Below are 17,395 nucleotides of genomic sequence, written 5' to 3'. Positions count from 1 at the left end.
CACCGGTACTCCTGCAATCTATTCCTATTTTCTGCAATATGCTCATTAGTTATTCCCAATTCACTCTATCAAACGTTTGATAGAGTGATTGATATATATATATATATATATATATATATATATATATATATATGTATATATATATATATATATATATATATATGTATATATATATGTATATATATATGTATATATATATATACATACATATATTAATAACATACATACATAGCAAAGGATATAAGTATAGCATTCATACACCATCATAAAGGATAAGAACAGTGCGTTTCGTGGCACGCATAGCCAGAAGAAGAGACGAGCCACATTGGCCCATCTCTTCTTTTTACACTCGTGATCTGCCTGATTCCGCCTTCCCCACTTCTTTGTTTGTCCTTCATGTGTGTTTTTAGCCCTTTTCCTTATATCTGTTTCCTTTTAAATGACTATTTGTTCGTCATTTGGCGGGATTTCGTGTTTAAATGTCTATATATATATACATCCCACTACCAGTCAATACACCCTTCATCCACTTTTCCTGCCTCCATAGGATTTCTCCCTACGAACCCCTCTCTTCGCCCACCATACCAAGTACTTCCTCATTTGTTTTCTTCTTTGTCCATTTCACCTTCTACATTCTTCTCCACACCCACATTTCAAAAGCTTCCAGTCTACGTCTGTCCTCCTGCTTCAATGACCACGTTTCCGCGCCGTACATAGCCGAAACATAGCTACGCTCCATATCAAAGTTTTTCTTAACATCCTTACTCAAAGTCCCTGTCATCAACTCCCTCCTCCTTGTGAAAGCCTCTTTGCCTAGCGCAATTCTTCTCCTTACATCCCTAGTACTTTGACCTTGTTGGTCAAAAATACTTCCTAGATATGTAATTTGTTTCACCTGCTCCAGTTTTTGCCATCCTACTTTAATGTTTAGCTTAGCCTTTTTCTTTCTTGAAAATCGCATAACCTTTTATTTTATTAATATTGATTTTCATCCCATACCTGTCGCACTGATTTTCCAATTCACTCAGCAATGCTTGCAAACCCTTGGCTGCCTGACAAAATAAAGCTTGGTCATCAGCGAACCTAACTAATTTTACGAATTCCCCGCCCACTTTCATCCCTACCTCCAGTTCTTTCCATGCCTCTTTTATCATTTCCTCTACATATATAAGAACACATAAAAAGAACGCTCACACGTTATTTCTGATAACTTACGTCGGAATTCAGCTCCGTCTTCCTCAGAAGAAACTGTCGTGTTCTTTTTTAAAAGTACACATATGCATATATACACACACATAAACACGAAAAGCCGTGTGTGTGTATATATATATATATATATGTATATATATATATATATATATATATATATATATATATATATATATATATATATATATATGTATAATTGTGGGTCCGGGAGTCCAGGGGGTAGGGGTGTATTTACATATGCACACAAACAATAGTTGGCCTTAGCGATTGTCCACATAAATGTGATTAAATAAATAACATTCCGAGCTTATAACATCCCACTATCGAGCAAGAGGTCATTAAGCGTTGATGGAATTTCTGACTTCCGAGGATTATAAGAAATTGTAGACAAAGTTTTAATTCGGCAAAACTAAGCATTTGTATTTTAATGATAAATAGAAAATTATGATGATATTTTTTTTATGATCACTTTGAATTGAACAAATGGACTTTGCGCATGTTACCCATTCAGTCCGTCATTCCTAGCCTAGGTGGTAGCCTCATATAGCTCGGCTTTCCTGAAAATGCAAAAAAAAAACTTAAGAATATTGAGCCGGTGAGTGATTTAGGCAAACGTACCAATAATACGTATAATGGCCGTGTATATACATGCGATGCGTCGCTGCACGGTACGGTAATGCTATCTGAGGAATGTCGCTGTTTACGGGGGTGTGAGATTGGAGGTTTAGGGAGGTAAAGAAGGAGGTATGTGGAGTAGTGGAGGTCCTTGGGAAGGGGATTAGTTTGTATCTTGAATTGAATAGGGTTTAAGATTAGGGAACCAAAGATGGTTGACGGACGACTTCAGGTACGTTCTCTCGAAGAGATGGAAATTCGGAGTGCACTCCTAGTGTCAATATCCGTTTCAAATCGAGTGCTTAGGATCTAAGCTAATCGATTGTGTAAATTTTTCCTGTTATTGGTCTAGAGATGAGTTCCCCGTCTGGGATATTCGTAAGGGTTTGCACTGCTCTCACCGAAAATCATTTAGGTGGAAGAATACGGGCTTGCAAGTTGTTCGCGCGGAATTGCGTTTCTCGCGCTTGCGATAATACGAAGGAATACGCTTATATTTTCAACTGAACGTTTCGGTAAACATCAGAATTCTTTTATTTTTATCATTTTTACATTTTGCACTCGCAAATTATGCAAATTTTGTTTTTTTTTAAACAAGACTATTTCGCAAGAAAAATAACTTTTTTCGGCGTAACTAAACTTGGTTTTGTTCGCAGGAGATACTCAACTTAGACTTTTCCACGTTTTTATAATCATGAAAAATAAATCTTTCCACCGCCCCTCAGTAGCGTTTTCATGTGCAAACGCCTTACATTCCCGTCATCAGGCCACGGAGCGGGAGTGGAGTGGAGTGGAATTGGGAGTAGGGGGTGGAGGGCGCTAAGGGGGGGGGGGCGGCTTGAGGGGAAACCTGCCCGAGTTGACTAAACCGCAACAGCAGGCCTTTGGGTTCCTCACTCAAGGAGTTTGCGGGGTTTAGAAGAGGAGGATAAGGGCGTGTATTCCTGGATTTTGGGTGGTGAAAGGAAAGGGACGACTCAAGAAAGGGAGGGGCCATAACCCCTTCCTAGGGTGGGGAATAAAGAGTACTATCCCATGGCGAAGAGTTTGAAAATCATATTATTAAAAATTATAGTCAATTCAAATTTTGTTTTTTTTTTACACCCTTGATATGAAACGCTTTCACGAAGCTCCCGCACCTGACTCTATTTATTCTTCTCAAGCATTTTGGCTTCGGGATTTTCTAATCACCATTTTTTCTGAGCACTCATGGAAACGAAATTTTGGCGATGAAGATTTGAGTTAAGTTATGATTTTGCGAGAGAGAAATGTGTTTCGACTTGGAATACGTTGGAGAAGACGAGAGCGATGAATGTTTGTTGGAACATTCCGCAGCACGTCATGAATGCCCTCTGCTACTCGAGAACGGAGCGTGCGGTCGAGAGATTGTAAACATCCATTTGGAGCACAAAGTGCCCTGACATGGGATTGGTCAGGAGTTGCAAGCATAACAGGAACCTTAAAAAAATCAGTTTAGCGAAGATCTAATAACCGCTTACTTCAGACCGGGGGAAAGAAGGAATCGGTTGGCATCGGCGTTATCTCCATCTGTGTAAGCGGAACCCTGGAAATATTTGCACTGTTACATATGAAAAGAATATTGAGGGAGACAAGTGAGAACCGCCTCAATTCTTAATACCGAGATTTATATAATGGACAGTGTAGGGCAAAATAGTCCTGGCAACTATGGAACCCGGTCCAATCGACCGTGTGTCGTACAAAGCAAAACCGACGACAGCAGCACAGAAGAAGACCATGATAGTTAGAATAGGAACGTGGAATGTTAGGGCAATGATGAGGACAGGGAAAATGGAGAATATTAAGCGAGAGATGGAAGGAGGAAATATGGATATTTTAGATCTATGCGAGGTGAGATGGAGGGATAGCCGGGATTACTGGGGTGATAATTATAGAATAATATATAGCGGCGGGGACGAGAGCCAACGAGGGGTTGCCATATTATTAAATGAAGAGGTAGGAAGAAGCGTAGTCGACATAGAGCAGGTAACGGATAGAATACTACTAGTAGTAGAGTTAATAGCAGAACCTACGGACTTGGTCATTGTTCAGTCATGCATGCCACCGATTAACCATAAGGAGGAAGAGTTCGATAGGATATACGATCAGTTAGAGGACATGATCGCGAGTGTTCCTGCGGGGAAACATTTGATAGTGATGGGGGATTGGAATACCATGGTAGGCGGAAAAAGAGATGGCGATGAGGTGGACGGATTCTGCAGGAGACAGGGATTAGTTATCACCAACCTTTGGTTTAGACACCGCTAAGGGCGTAGGTACACATGGAAAAGGCGAAGTGACTCAGAAAAGTACTAGTAAGATTATATTACGGTTAGGCACTAATTTAGGAAGGTGGTTATTAATTCATACAACTCACCGGGAGCGGTTGTGGACTCTGATCGCAATTTAGTTCATTGAAATGACATTTTTGACTTTGGATTTTAAGGCGCTTTATTTAAAACAGGAACCAGGTTTGCACGTCAGTCATAATCAGACTTGTTGATGACGTTCAACGTCGAAACCTCGGTGGTGTTTTGAAATAAATTGTGTGGAATAAGAAAGTCAATCATCGCTGATGACCAAGCTTTAGTTTGTCAGTCAGCCAAGGGCTTGCGAGAATTGCTGGGTGAATTGGATATTCTGTGCGATAGATATGGGGTGAGACTCAACATAAATAAAACGTAGGTTATGCGATTTCACAGAAAGAAAAAGGATAAGCTAAACATTAAAATAGGAGGGAAAAAACTGGAGCAGGTACATCAGTTTACGTATCTCGGAAGTGTTTCGGACCAACACGTTCAAAGTAGTAAGGACGTAAGGAGAAGAATTGCGCTAGGCAAAGAGGCTTTCACAAGGAGGAGGGAGTTGATGACAGGGACGTTGAGAAGGGATGTTAAGAAAAGACTGGTAAAAACTTTGACATGGAGCGTAGTTATGTACGACGTGGAAACATGATCACTAAAGCTTTGGGTAGATTGGAGCCTTTTGAAATGTGGTTTTGGAGAATAATGGAAGAAAGGTGAAGTCGACAGAAAAAAACAGATGAGAAGGTGCTTGGCATGGTGGCGAAGGAGAGTAGATTGTAGGGAGAAGATGGCAGGGGAAATGGATGGAAAGTATATTGATCGTCAGTGGAATGTTAAAAACTGTAATAGAGGGGAGGATGTTAGGGAATCGAGGAAAGGGCAGGGTTAGGATCGGAATGTTGGACGGGATGAAGGGTGGCGGGAATTATACGGAGATGAAGAGGAGGTTGGTGTAGAGGTGGGTGATGGGTTGTTTTTGACTAGAGACAAGATATGCTTCTGGTAGGTGTGTCCGGTAGGTTACCTATAATAATTTACCTTGCAGATTGAAAAAGGTCATATGCTCCCGTTGTAGACTCTTCGGCACATTTGAAGAAAACGAAACATGTTTTCCGAGTAATTAATTGCAAAATAATTTGCACGAGTTCCTCCATGTTAAATGCACTACGTACGTGATTGAGTGAGATGACGTTCTATATATTTAATTCGGGGCCTCCTTTCATAATATTTCCTTTTTAAAAGTGGTTTTCTCTCCGAAGTACCTTTTACTGTAGTCTCTATCCTACTTGAGGAATTCCAATCAAACCATCAGTTTCCGAGAGGGCCAAGTACGAATATTTGTGGGGTCGGTGGCATTGCATCCGCAGGTTAACAAGCTTTGTCATCATTATTTGACCACTCCCGTCAAATACTATATTTTTATGGAAATTTGCCCAAAGCTGGTGCCTTAAATTTAGTATCGCTGGCTGATGTTTTTTGTAGCAGTTATAATCTTGATTAGCGTGTTAATCTTTCTATTAATTTAAAAGATGTAGAATCGACACAAGCAAATAAATCTGGTTTTGAGCTAAAAAATTCTATAGTGTATATTGGAGGCATGAGTCATCATATTTTCAGCTCAAACCGTGGCGCTATTTCCCGATGTACTTGGAAACTGAAGGTTGACGGTATACCCCCTCAAAATATTCCCTTCTCTTCAGGGAAAGTTTGGAACACATTATATGCATTCTATCAACGTTAAATATAATGAATATTTCATTAGAGACCTCTTTTGTGGTGTTTTATCATTAATTATTTACTTTTAAATAAAAAAATATGCAGCTTTGATGATTAGCCAACTTCGGTTTACAGTCTAATAGAAGTCCTTTGGAGTGCAATGTTTTGAAAATTAATGATACACTTATGTTCTCCCAAAAATTCTTCGAAAACGAGAAAAGCTTTCTTCAAAATCATTGCTTGTTTAAAAATGCCATTAAACTCAAGAATAAATACATCGCAGAATCTTATTTAACAGGTATTTTTACCCTTAATTTGGAATTACTTCCTAGTATTCTCCATTTCCTTGAAAAAAGCAGGAAATACTTACAGTGTGCGTGGGCATGTAAAGAAGGCTTTTTATGTTAATTCCAACTTAACTGTGTGAACAAAGAGCAAGGATTAGAATCGTGTTTTTACGAAGGGCCGTTTGGGAATCCGAAACTCGCCACAGTTCAAACTTCAACTTAATTCCAAAACCTAACTCAACGATTTACTCTTTTTACCAGGTAATACGATAATTTAACCGGTCAAATTTTTGTTTTTCATTAAAATGAGCAAGTATTATTGTGGTCCCACTCTTTGAAGATTTACTCATTCCAGGCTCAGCGTACTTAGTAGCGCCTCTAAAATTGGAACATTCTCCACGAAGTGAACGATAAATTCAACCTAGTGCATAAAACAGCATATCATTCCGAGAAGGGATATTATCGCTTCATTTTTGAGGTATTTTTCGTAGATATTACGACTAAAATTAAAATCCGTGTGTACTCATTCAAAGCAATTCACTTTACTAGATAGTAAGTATCTCTATAGCAAAATGTTATTGTTAAGTGTTGGTTCCTTTCAGAGATCGTGTCGTGATCCCAAAGGTGTATATTGTCTGTCCAGGAAATGATTCTTGAGGATTAATTATTTGTACTCTTACTTTAAGGTAATTTTTATTGCAAGACGCAAGAGAATGCAACTAGCCAACACCTTTTTTTTACAATAAAATTGGTCTTATCGAGATGTTCCATTGCTTTCTGCTGTGGTATCCTCTTTGCATGAAGTCACCCAATTACTTGATATGCAATAAAACGGACGAAATGTCATACTCCGATGCGACCTTCATTACGTCGTAATGTCGTGTCTGACGGAAAAATAAAAATGATACTAAAGATACAACAAGGGTGTATGACAGGAGGTGATTTCAATCTAGCCATGTGCATTTTATTCTTCAATGTCCGCCAAAGAACCGCTGACTGAGAGTGTCGAGCGCACGGTTGAAGGCATGAGCCATTAACTCATAACTTTAGTCATGTCTCCGACTGTTTCCAAGCTGTCCATGATCCAATACAAATACAAATGAGAATACAAATATGAGTTGGTATTAATATATTACGTACGGAACTTCATTCTTTTGCGTTTTTTCCTCTTTTCCCAACGCTTCCGAAATGCATGGGGAGGTGTAAATTTGAAAAAAAATATCATATGATTGTTTCCACCCGCTGGCGAGAGTATTGAAAGGTAATGTTGGCTATGTCCTTCTCGGTCCTTGTGCCAATATTTATTGAACCAGTTAGTTCTGAATGGAAAATACCTATGAAGTATCAAAATAAAAGCCTTCCAATTTTCCGTTAGCATTCCTCTAGCCATACCTCTAGAATTTCAACTTACTCCGTATTGATGGTAATGAGCCCTTGGCTACTCGATAAGAGTGCCATTTAAACGGATATGTACATAAGCTTTGAGGGCCTTGCTTATACAGCCAGCGATGAGTTTATTTAAATGCAATTTACCTGAAAATGTTTCATCTTGATTTGTTAAAAATTGATGGTAATGTTCATGGTTAATTAATAAATAAAAACTGAAACATTTTTAGAATGAAAATTTTCAGGCGATGCCTTCAGGCCAGGTGAAAAGTGTGAGGTGTTTCTTCATTTTCCTATGCACGTACGCTTTTGTGATATTTTTGGGCTCGGATTTGAAGCTGAATCATTGTAGTAGCATGTGCGCTACCTCAACGGCGCGTGGCAAGGGATGTTAAGTGAACTGTCTGAATTGAGAAATTATGGGCGATCGTAATGCTTCAGAACTAGAATGTGCACTTATTTTGATAATCACCTTAAATAATTTTTGGAATTCCTTGATCACGAAATGAACAACACCGCGAGTGCGCTCACCGAGATTGATCCCCAAGTACATCCTATTTAACGTGTTGGCGTCAAAACCATACATCCACCAGCTACTTTTACAGTGGAAGAATGCATAGTAGTATTCCCAATTATATATATGTATATATGTATATATATATATATATATATACACACTCATTAATATAGAAACAGATATAAGGAAAAGGGATAGGAACACACATAAAGGACGAACACAGGAGAGGTGGGGAAGGCGGAATCCAGCAGATCACGGATGTAAAAATATTTGCACTTGGTTGCATAAAACATCACAGATCTTAGTGTAAATTACGTTTCCTCGATAGCTGCCTTGACAGCAGGACGTACCTGTGTTCACCGAGTGTCTAAAATCGCCGGCGTCCGAGGCTTCGGCCGCCGGGGTTTGGAGAGCGGCACTGCCGGACTCTCTCGGAAATCGAGGTTCCGATCGTGTTTTGTTTCGAGTGGCGGTTGACCGCCTAGTTCATCAAGAAGCGTGCAGTTTGACTCTCGACTTCTTCCGCCGGGAAGGCCGTACTTTTGTTTTGTTTAGTGGATCAAGACTGACCTTGAATCCTGGTGTAGAGCTTAGGCTCCTTTTGTTTGCTACCGCCGGGTGCGTGTGGCGGGGAGGGAGCGTTCGTGAGTGTTTTATTTCCCTTTAAAGTGCTCGTTTTTTTTTGTTGCGCTTTCCTTCGTCATGCTAGTGTGCTGAATTTGATTTCTTCAAATGGCTGTGCGCCGCTTAAACACGCTCGCCTTGCAAGTTGACGAGAAGGCGAAGCCCCCTACCCCGTTGGAGGTCCACCTCTTCACGTTAGAGTCGCTGGGCCTCACACCCGAAGAGATAGTGGCGATCCAATTTGGATACAATCGCCATTTGATATTCCTGAAGTTGGCAACCGAAGGTACAATGACAAGGATATTAGACAATACTCCGCGGAAACTACCGTTTCCGTCTTTAAGTGACCAGAGGACGACAATAACAATTGACGAGACTTCCGGCAGCCCGTGTAATGTCAGGATTCTTTGTCTCCCCGTGGAGACCCCATTGGAAGACATAACAGGCGAGCTCCAACGCTTTGGTAAAATCCATCGCTCGTGGGAGAACAGGTGGGAGGGAGACAAGATGGCGCGGGTGCTTACCGGCACCAGGGTTGTGCGGATGACGGTCGAGAGAAATATCCCCTCGTACCTCCACATCGGCGGCAACCGGGCCATCATCATCTATGAGGGTCAGCGCCGCACTTGCGCCCGCTGTAACCAAGAAGGCCACGAGCGCAAGACCTGCCCTCGGAACCAGGGAGGTAAGAGCTATGTGGAGGCAATGACGATGCCCTCCAACCCTAACGCCGCCGTGGAGATGGACGAGCCCGAAGTGGCTGTGGAGGAGAGAGCGCGGTCGCTTCTACTCATCGAGGGTGCGGCCCCGGCTGCTCCCGTCGGTCCCCCGTATCTCCCTTCAATTGGAGGGAAATGTCAGCCGGAGCGAAAATCGTCAACAGAGGAAAGGGAACCGAAAAAGAAGAGGACAGACAAACCCAAGCTCCTGGTCTCGAATACCGATCTACAAATGGCTCACGTACCTACCACCTCGCCTAATATCACACGACCTCCAGCCCCCGTCTCCGTGAGCTCGTCAAATGAGGAGGGATGGTCTTTCGCCCCCCCTCCCCACGCTCACGCCATCGACGCCCTCGCTACGCAATCCTTGCATCACGGGTTTCAAACACCCCGAGAACCTCTGGTGACAGGTGAGGAGGATGCATCTGATTGCGATGTTTTCCCGTCCCCAACAGCTCATCCCTCGACCCCTTTATCATTGACTGTAAAGGAAGCGTCACCGACCCCGGAAGTCGACCCGCATACAAGTTTCCCAAAGTCAAAAATCCCACATACCCCATCTTCTTTCCCCATTAAGGACAGCCAAGGTGTCGACGATCTTCCCAGCGCTTCTCAAGATACGGACCACAAGCAACTATCGCCCCTGATTTTTCCCGACCACAACCCTTCCGCAGATGAGCCCCAGCCCGCCACTCCGACCCTCCCCGAGGGTACCTCCTGCCCCTTGGCGGCCCCCAGCGGTGCTCCTTCGAAGAAGGCCCCCTGTGGAACGCTGCCGAGTTACCCGGTCTTCGTGGAGACCACGGCTGGCTCTTCCTCTTCGGACGAGGCCGGGGGGGAGGGATGTGGCGAAATGCCGCGTCCTCGCTCGTCGACCCGTTGGACGAGGCGTCCCGGGAAACGGCGAAGCACTCGTCGCCCGGGGTCGAGTCGCGACCGGAGCGACGCTAGCCACGATCAGAACTCTGGGAAGTGATGTCCGGTAGCCACCCGGTGCCGGACACATTTCGTCCATCGTTGAAGAGTTTTTTTTTTCTGAATGACTGATTGAATCGATAATTTCAACCCTGCCATTGATAATTTCTTACAATACATAATTTTCCTTTGCTAGCTAAAATCTCCCTCCTAATATCTGTGGACCTTGTCTTGCTTTCTTTTTTCTTTCTGAATGTTAATGGTCAAATGTACGAGTATGCGTCTGTATGCATATGCTTATGTATGTGCGTGTGGATGTGCATGTGTGCGTATGTATGTACAAGTGGATATGTATGTGGTATACTATATGTATCATGTATGTATCCATGTATACACTTATACTAAAGAAAAACATGATATACCCATAATCTGTGACCTGATATTATGCATAATGCTAACAAACTCTGTAATATTCTGAGCCGAATAAAATAATTTATATCATAGCTCAAGTGGTTAAGAGCCTCCGCCCGGCAAGTGGAAAGATCCGGAGTTCAAATCCTGGTCTAGGAAATATTTTTACATTCGTGATCTGCTGGATTCCGCCTTCCCCACCTCTCCTGTGTTCGTCCTTTATGTGTGTTCCTATCCATTTTCCTTATATCTGTTTTATATGAGTATTTGTTCGCCGTTTGGTGGATTTCGTGTTTGAATGATTATATATATATATATATATATATATATATATATATATATATATACTACCTTGATCAAAAATTTCCCGGAATTTATTCAGAAAATTAAAAATACAAGTTTATTCATCTAAATCTATATTGTCCCCTTCAAAGTAATCCCCATCGAATGCAACACACTTATGCCAGCGCTTGATCCAATCATCGAAACATTTTTTATATTCGGTTTTCGGTATGTCCATCAGTGCTTCCTGCGATTTTTCCATTACTTCCTCTCGGCTGCTAAAACGCGTTCCCCGTAATGGTTTTTTAACTCGATTGAACAGAAAGAAGTCACAGGGAGCCAAATCAGGTGAATTCGGTGGCTGTTGGATGGTATTTGTTGCATTTTTCGTCAAAAAATTACGAATAATGATAGCACTGTGCGACGGTGCGTTATCATGGTGCAAAATCCACGAGTTTTCTGCCCACATTTCTGGTCTCTTTCGGCGAATTGCTTCACGCAAACGTCTCATAACGCCCAAATAATACTCTTTGTTTACTGTCTGGCAAAAATTCATGATGCACTACACCGTTGTAATCCATGAAAACCGTCAGCATTGCCTTCTTTTTTGACTGAAAACGACGTGGTTTTTTTGGTCTCGGCTCATTTGGTGAACGCCATTCACTTGCCTGATGTCTGGATTGCGTGTCGTACTCATAAACCCACGTCTCGTCTCCAGTAATGATCCTTTTGATGAATGTGGGATCGGATTCAGCCTCGCAAATCATGTCTTTTGCGACGTCAACACGGTCTCTTTTTTGCATGAAATTGAGGTCTTTTGGCACCAACTTTGCTGCTACACGACGGAAACCCAAATCATTAACCACAATGTCTTGGGCGGATCCATAGGCAATGTTCAAGTCCTCCGCTATTTCTCTGATGGTTAATTTGCGGTTATTGACCAACATTTCTTTTACTTTATCAATTTTTTCACCGACTTTCGATGTCGATGGTCTGCCACTGCGTTCATCATCTTCGATTGACTCACGACCACTTCTGAACCGCTCGTGCCACTGGTAAACGACCGTTTTTTTAGAGAATCGTTGCCGAAACACTTTTCCAACATTTCCAACGTCCGTGCGCCACTAAATCCGTTTTTACGCAAAATTTAATACAAGTTCGTTGTTGCAAATTTAAATCCATTTCTGAAATTGTAAAAAATCGCCAACACACACAGAGATGATGTACTCTTGGCTACGTAACTTTTGCAAATGTCAAGTTATGACACTAAGATTTAAAGGGAATATCAACAACAGATGTACCAATTTAACAAAAAAAAACAGAACTCAAATCGGAACGATGGGAGCGCCACACGGTGGTTATTCCGGGAACTTTTTGATCAAGGTAGTATATATAAATATATATATTAATACAATATATATATTAATATATATATATATATATATATATATATATATATTAATACAATATATATATATAGTATTAATATATATATATATTAATACAATATATTTTCCTTCAAAGTTCACGGGTTTTAAACCTATCCTTGTTTTGATCGACAGCCTTGCGATTGAAGAAAGAATAGTTGAATCTGTCCACCTTCTTTTTTATCATCTCATTTGATTTGGTTGGCTTGGCTGCCGATAAAATGTGGGACCCCAAATAGAGTGAACTCAGTGGTGCTCCATCTTCCTTAAATTACACCTCTAATCGAATTGCGCCAGGCATAGGGGGAGCCCATTTGCTCACCGAGGGAGCAGGGGATGAGCACGGCGGACTCCTTCAATCCTCCACCTTCACTCGTGGTATTGTTTGTGGGAGACCGCCGATTGTGGACCTGTTAGGGACTGCCTGGGACGTATTTTGACTCCGCGTCCAAACCGTGGGCCGAGCAAACGGATGAGCCATTAGCGTGCTATCTCTGCGATGGGCGCAAAGACGTCGCACGGATAAACTTGCTTTCGGACGGACTTAGTTCCATATTCGATGAATTAGTCATTGAGGGGATTAGGCGGAGGACATTTTAGTTTCATTAGATCACAAGATTATATATTCTTGGAGTATAATTAGTGCTCAGAAAAGTGCCAACAAGAAATAACAAATTCCTCTCTCACTACTTTTATGATTGAATTATTAAGTTCTTTTCCCATACCGTTCTTCAATAAATATCTTAATGTCAAATTAACTGCAAATGCAAACTTAGCGAGGAATGGAGGGAGTGAGGACGAGAAATTGTCGATTGGAGAGAGAGGAAGAGGGAGGGAGGGAGGGAGGGAAGATGGACACAAGTGGGGTTTCACTTGTGGAATTGGTCTTTCGAGGAGAAAAAACCCATTATCACTGTAATACGAGAAATAACATGAATGATTGAATTTGTTAAAAAAGTGTTATTTTAGATAAAATTTAGGGAGATGATGGGAATTATGAGTCTGCAGGCTCGTGGATATTCAAGCAAATGTCTCCATGTGTCTCCAACGAATTTAAATTTTATTATGTGCAGGATTTTCAGCATTCGCGTCGATAACTACTTAAAGTTTCAGTTTGTTAATATATCTTTACTCCATTATCCGACTAGAATGCATTTAAATGATCACTCGTAGGCTGTTTTTCTTATTTTTCTAAGAGCTCTCCGCGAAGCACCTCAAGTGGGGATCGGACCTGGGCCATCTCGGTGGGAAGCCAGTACCATCCCTTGTCCTTCCCAAAGAGGCCAACAACGATATTAATGAGAATTATCTTGTTTACTTGAAGGAAAAATTAATTACGATTAAACATTAGTCTATTCCATGCTGATTTGTTTAGAATTTCTTGGAGAACTTAAGTGCCAACGTGGGGTACATTTATTATTGCCAATGTTAAAGTTCGTTTTCTTACCCATTATTTAACAGCTTTAGGAACTGAATTTTATAAATGTAAGAGAAGTAACAATTTTTAGTGTTTGCTTCATTGCATTGTTTTCTACTGATATTTTTCTTAAATGACTAAGTCCTTTTTTTAGAAGCCCGAGGTATGAATCGCTTACACGCCTAAAATATGGTTATTGTGTTTATTAAGAGGAAGATTTAGACAATGACTTACAACGCGTCTTCCTTGATCATAGCGAGTGAAATCCGTTCTCCCCTGAAAATCTGTATTGAATGCCAGGGAGTCTACAAACGGCAATATTTCTCTGGAATTTCCGTTTTCAACGAATACTTCGCTTGAATTCTCTGCCGTACACTGAGCAAAGCATAGTACAGTAGCCATATCGAGCTGGAGTTAATGTTTTAAATACTTAAACTTTATCACGAATGCTCATGAAGAAAGTATGTAATACTGAGTTCCCAGAATGCTACATTTTCCCATCAATAATTAGTCTTATAGGTATTTTGAATAGTTTTATCGTATATTCACTCTTTTTTATAGGTAAACAATAAGTGTATTCTCTAATTTTGAAATAAATTTCATCTATTTGAACTAATACTAAAGTAAACTCCACGGAAATAATTCTAAATGATAGTGGACTTCAAAAGTGTAATGAGTGTATCAGCTGGATGAAAACATTGTCACATTTATGCGATTTGTACAGTCAAATGGCCGTGTCGGAGGGCAATACCAAAAAAAGTATTATATTAAAATTCAACATTCGCATACGTATGTACAACTTTAGTTTCTCATTATTGATACCCTAATTACACACTATTGCAGAGCACAGAACTATTTTGGTCTTGAAACCCTTATGGTCTTATTCCCGCACTAGTAGTTACCCGCTCGTATTTAATTCTTTTGCGTCATATCTATTGGTAGAGGAGAGAAAGAGCATCCGAATAACTCAACCGAATCCGCATTCTTAAACGTTTTCCAGCTGGGAGGAAAATAGGGAGAAACTAGCGCGGGTAGGGAATTAATGGGAACTCATGATTCGAAAGAGGCGGAATCGTATGAAGCACATCCGAGTAGTAGTAGTAGTTTAGAGGGGAGGCGACCGACAGCTGAGGTCATTTGCGCCATACGGGATGGACAGGAAAGGATGAAGGGTGGAGAGAAACCCGGCGTCGGCATTAGCCTACTCTTTACGAAAGGCGCCAAGGGGTCCGCAGCTTAACGTCCCATCCGACGGACGGCGCACTCACTCAAAGTGCCCTCCACAAATCACCTCAAGTAGGGATCGAGATACCTCTGAAAAATATTCAACACCGCCGGGATTTGAACCCTGGCCCTTTGGGTGGGAAGCCAGTACGTTATCCCCCGCACCATTTCGAGAAAATGTTGATGTATGTTATCTGATGATGATGGGCAGCATTGAAACCATGGTTGTGAAATATTAAATCTATATTTTGGAAATGCTATGTTCCTTCTACGCTCTTTTCATTAGCTCAATCAGGGATATATAGAGTCTAAAGTAGTATTTCTAATTTATTCATCATCGCGATGCGTTGTGTTGTAATTTATCTGAATTTGACGGCATCCCCACATTGCCACCTAGTTCCGCTTTTGGTGCTAACTTCAGGATTTAGCAAATAAACTAATCTATATCGACGCATAGAGCGTCCATCCATAGGCAACCATATTTTCGTGTGACTTTTCCAAAATTCCAACAATTTCAGACAATACAGAATATGAATAAACCAAGGTATTTGCTGTCCATTTTGGGTTCCAGGTTAAATTTTTAGTCGTAAAGGCATCAAATTTAATGTTATATCGAGCCATTATCGAGCCATTTAATGTTTTTGCATCCTCAGTAAAACTGCCTTTTCATTATGTGATGTAATGTGCCTAGAGTTTTGCGCATATTCCACTATACATTCCAGTTTTAAGCAAGTTGTGTTAGAATGTATTGTGTAATTAACTTATTTGTCAGGAAAGACTAAGTTACTAGGATTTTGTGGAAATCGTAATAAGTTATCGGGATGAAAACATGTTAATGTAGGATATTGCTCTATTTAATGTGGAATTTAATTAGCAGAGCAACAATATGAATATGTGATTTTTCAAACTAATAATTCTGGATACATGACTTTAATGATGATAATAAAATCATTAGTTCACCAATTAAAAGAAAATTATACTTGCAATTTATAAATTAAAGAAAATAGAATTCAAAATGAGGTAATTTGTTAAAAGTGTGCTATTTTGAATGAAATTTAGGGAGTTGATGGGAACTATGCCAATAAAGGTTTGTGGGTATTCGAGCTAATGTCTCCATGTATTTGAAACGGATTTGAATTATACTCTGCGCAGGAATTTCAGTATTCGCATCGATCAGTACTTAAAATTTCAGTTTAGTTACATACCTTTTCTCCATGGACCGGCTGGACTGCATTAAAATGATCACTTATTTAATATTCCAAGAAACTGCGGGAGATGCCGCGACGGAATCTCCTAAATGTGCATTGCAATGCAACAATTTGAAAGTATAAAAATCATTCGCCTTGACCGGGATTAGAACCCGGATCCCTCGATCTCCGGCCGAGTGCTTTAACCAGTTAAGCTACCGAGGCCTCCTTTAGTGCCTCCTACTCTTCGTCAAAGGAGAAACATCCATAGTGTTTAAAAGTTGGCTTTAACCTGCGCGCGCAACTACGAATGCCCGTGACATTGTATGTACGGTATTTCGTTGCAATAGTATCTTGTCCCATTAAAGGCCCCAAAATCTCGGAGTTTAAAATGCTGTATTATTTATTATTGTTTGAATAAGATTTTGATTTGAAAAATTTTAAGAAAAGAATATATGAGGGCATGCCGTTTTTATTTGCGCTGGTGGATTAATAGGTGAATGAGGTGAGCATTAACTTCCGAGTCTCCCCGCCCAAGTGGTTCCTCTCTTTCATTTCTTCCCAAAAATATCTGACCCCATGGAAAAGGGCCCGAGTAACATATGCAAGATACGAGAATGACTCTAGACTTGAGCTCTGTCAGAATTGAGCGGGGCCTTTAAATGCGTTAATGGGGTGTCTGACCTCGACCCGTCGGACAAATAAAATGTGGCAGTAATGTTTCGTCCGAATCTACTTGGATAAATTTCGGTCGTTTATGAAATGCCAGTCCATTAGTTGCTGCTAGGTTCCATATGGCGTGGAGCTGACGTAAGGTCGGAAGCAGGGGGCGGTTATAGGCGGAGGAGAGGGGAGTCGAAGGTTGTGAAATTCAGCGAGCGAGGTCGCAGTTCCTCGGTCGCTTACTTAGTACGTCTACTGTGCTGCTGCGCTTTTGCCTTCTCCCTTCTGTCACTTCTCTCCATGGTGCGCGTTCCTTTTCACCCCCACGGATGACCCCAGGTAAGAGAAGTCTCCCAGCTGAAGTGCGTGCTTTCGCAGCTGCATAACCTTGCGCGCCTTCTGAATCCGACCCTTATAGCTCCATCAATGAATTCCAACAAACCTCCACGTGGGAAAGGTTTGATGTTCT

The sequence above is a fragment of the Hetaerina americana genome, unplaced genomic scaffold (assembly GCF_022747635.1).
Source record: "Hetaerina americana unplaced genomic scaffold, ioHetAmer1.1.p SCAF_34, whole genome shotgun sequence".
Lineage (NCBI taxonomy): Eukaryota > Metazoa > Arthropoda > Insecta > Odonata > Calopterygidae > Hetaerina > Hetaerina americana.
This window is presented reverse-complemented; position numbering follows the sequence as displayed.